Source organism: Balaenoptera ricei, unplaced genomic scaffold (assembly GCF_028023285.1).
Source record: "Balaenoptera ricei isolate mBalRic1 unplaced genomic scaffold, mBalRic1.hap2 scaffold_954, whole genome shotgun sequence".
Classification (NCBI taxonomy): domain Eukaryota; kingdom Metazoa; phylum Chordata; class Mammalia; order Artiodactyla; family Balaenopteridae; genus Balaenoptera; species Balaenoptera ricei.
In genome coordinates, this window is record NW_026778143.1 from 10,412 (window position 1) to 13,630 (window position 3,219).

General features: G+C 43.1%; 1 pseudogene; it reads left to right on the plus strand.

The window, feature by feature from the left end:
* Positions 1-1,986: 1,986 nt before the first annotated feature.
* On the plus strand, positions 1,987-2,909 carry LOC132359015 (heterogeneous nuclear ribonucleoprotein A3-like; annotated as a pseudogene).
* Positions 2,910-3,219: the final 310 nt, after the last annotated feature.

The following is a 3,219-nucleotide window of genomic DNA, read 5'->3' on the forward strand; positions in this document are numbered from 1 at the left end:
ACAATATTTCAAACTTTTTCACTATTATACTTGTTACATGATCTGTGATCAGTGATCTTTGATGTTACTATTGCAAAAAGATTACAGCTTGCTGAAGGCTCAGATGATGGGTAGCATTCTTTTTTTTTTTTTTTTTTTTTCAATTTTTTTTTTTTTTTTAATTAATTTATTTTTATTTTATGGCTGTGTTGGGTCTTCGTTTCTGTGCAAGGGCTTTCTCTAGTTGTGGCAAGTGAGGGCCACTCTTCATCGCGGTGCGCGGGCCTCTCACTATCGCGGCCTCTCTTGTTGCGGAGCACAGGCTCCAGACGCGCAGGCTCAGTAATTGTGGCTCACAGGCCCAGCTGCTCCGCGGCATGTGGGATCCTCCCAGACCAGGGCTCGAACCCATGTCCCCTGCATCAGCAGGCAGATTCTCAACCACTGCGCCACCAGGGAAGCCCCCTATGGGTAGCATTCTTAAAGTCTACTTTCAAATTAAGATATGTACTTTTTTTAGACATAATGCTATTGCACACTTAATAGACTACAGTATAGCATAAACATAACTTTTACATGCACTGGGAAACCAAACAACTCGTGTGACTTGCTTTCTTATGATATTCTCCTTATTGTGGTGTCTGGGACCAAAGCCATATCTCCATAATAATATGCCTGCACTAGGTAGGCACAGGCCATCACTCCTGCTGCAACGAGCAAACAAACTTGAATAAAAGATCATCGAGCTAAGGAAGCAATCAAGAAACAATATCAACTAATATGCTAGAGAGGGACATTTAGAGATTTGGAGCAGGGGTTTGGTGTAGGGAGACATACTCCACTGGAAAAGAGAAATCACCATACCTTTTGATGAACTCATTTGCTGGCATGATGGAGTGAAATCTAGCAGAATGTCAAGCCGATTTCCCCCACAGGACATTTCCTTAGTGTCAGGGTGGTATAGGATGATGGGGGACTGAGCCAAGAAAGCAGAGTGAAATTTCCTGCACAGTCATGGCACTAACAAACCAAATCCCGCTAGATAAAGGGGCCTGTGACAATCATTAGGTCTCCTCTTCAAGACATTTGCCAGTTTTTGAACCTATATAAAGCAGGAAGCTAAATACCTAATGCCTGAGGGAGAGAACTTTCCAAAGTGAGGAATTAGAGACCTACCAGACTCACAGTAAAAACCCAGAAGTGCCATCCCCAAGAAGGGGGCTGAGTCAGAAAAAGTGAAATCATCTGCAATGTTTCAGTGTTTATGAGACAAATTTTCACTGAGAAAGTGTAACGGCAACAAATACATAGCTGGTCTCTCCTTACATTTGCCATACTCTGAAGCTGTGAGAACTGAGAGCCTAAAGAGCTGAATTCAAACATCTGAAAGACTGAAGTCAATAACTGACTGTATTTATTGAAGAATCAAAGACCTGTCAGGCTCACAGCAAAAATCCAGGGAGGCCACAAATTAGGAAAAATCATAGGTAGGATGAGACAACTAAAGCTCCAACCCAGTTCTGACCTAGTAAAATTCCTGAAATGACTGAAATGATCAGCCACTCTGATTAACAGAGAAAAGGGTAAATCTTCTCTGGTGCAAAGTAATAGCATCTTCAGTCTCTATGAATTTTTTATTCACCACGTCCAGCACACAATCAAAAATTATGAAATTCCTGAAGCAGGAAAAAGTGACTAAAACTTAAGACAAAAAAAAAAAAAAAAAACCAAGAAAAATTGATTTAGAGGGAATTCAGATTCTGGAGTTAGCACAGAACTTTAAAATGACTATATTGAGAGTAAAAGATGGGGATTAATAGATTAAAATATGGAGAATCTCAACAGAAAATTGGAATCAATTTTAAAAAATCAAATACAGATAAATGAAAAATAAGAAAACTGATCCCCAGCAGACCTTAGGGAATACTAGAAGAAATTTTTTTGGGCTGAAGTAAAATGGCCCAACATAGAACAGAGCTGGGCTCTCGGTCCCATATTGAACTCGAGTTGGAAGAGGCGAGTCCGGTCTCAAAACGGAGGTAAAACCGCCGCCCGGTCGCCCCCAGCCCGACTCCGGCCGCCGCCGCCGCCGGGGGGAGGAGGGCCATGATCCAAAGGAACCAGAACAGTTGAGAAAACTGTTTATTGGCGGTCTGAGCTTTGAAACTACAGACGATAGCTTAAGAGAACATTTTGAGAAATGGGGCACACTTACAGATTGTGTGGTGATGAGAGACCCCCAGACAAACCGTTCCAGGGGCTTTGGTTTTGTGACTTACTCTTGGGTTGAAGAGGTGGATGCAGCAATGTGTGCTCGACCACACAAGGTTGATGGGCGTGTAGTGGAACCAAAGAGAGCTGTTTCTAGAGAGGATTCTGTAAAGCCTGGTGCCCATCTAACAGTGAAGAAAATTTTTGTTGGTGGTATTAAAGAAGATACAGAAGAATGTAATTCGAGAGACTACTTTGAAAAGTATGGCAAGATTGAAACCATAGGAGTTATGGAAGACAGGCAGAGTGGAAAAAAGAGAGGATTTGCTTTTGTAACTTTTGATGATCATGATACAGTTGATAAAATTGTTGTTCAGAAATACCACACTATTAATGGGCATAATTGTAAGTGAAAAAGGCCCTTTCTAAACAAGAAATGCAATCTGCTGGATCACAGAGAGGTCGTGGAGGTGGATCTGGCAACTTTATGGGTCGTGGAGGAAACTTTGGAGGTGGTGGAGGTAACTTTGGCCGTGGTGGAAACTTTGGTGGAAGAGGAGGCTATGGTGGTGGAGGTGGTGGCAGCAGAGGTAGTTATGGAGGAGGTGATGGTGGATAAAACGGATTTGGAGGCGACGGTGGTAACGATGGTGGTGGTCCTGGTTACAGTAGTAGAGGAGGCTATGGTGGTGGTGGACCAGGATATGGAAACCAAGATGGTGGATATGGTGGCGGTGGTGGAGGATATGATGCTTACAATGAAGGAGGAAATTTTGGAGGTAACTACGGTGGTGGTGGTGGGAGCTATAATGATTTTGGAAATTATAGTGGACAACAGCAATCAAATTATGGACCCATGAAGGGGGGCAGTTTTGGTGGAAGAAGCTCGGGAAGTCCCTATGGTGGTGGTTATGGATCTGGTGGTGGAAGTGGTGGATATGGTAGCAGAAGGTTCTCAAAACTTAGAAGAAAAGGGCTACAGTTCTTAGCAGGAGAGAGAGCGAGGAGTTGTCAGGAAAGCTGCAGGTT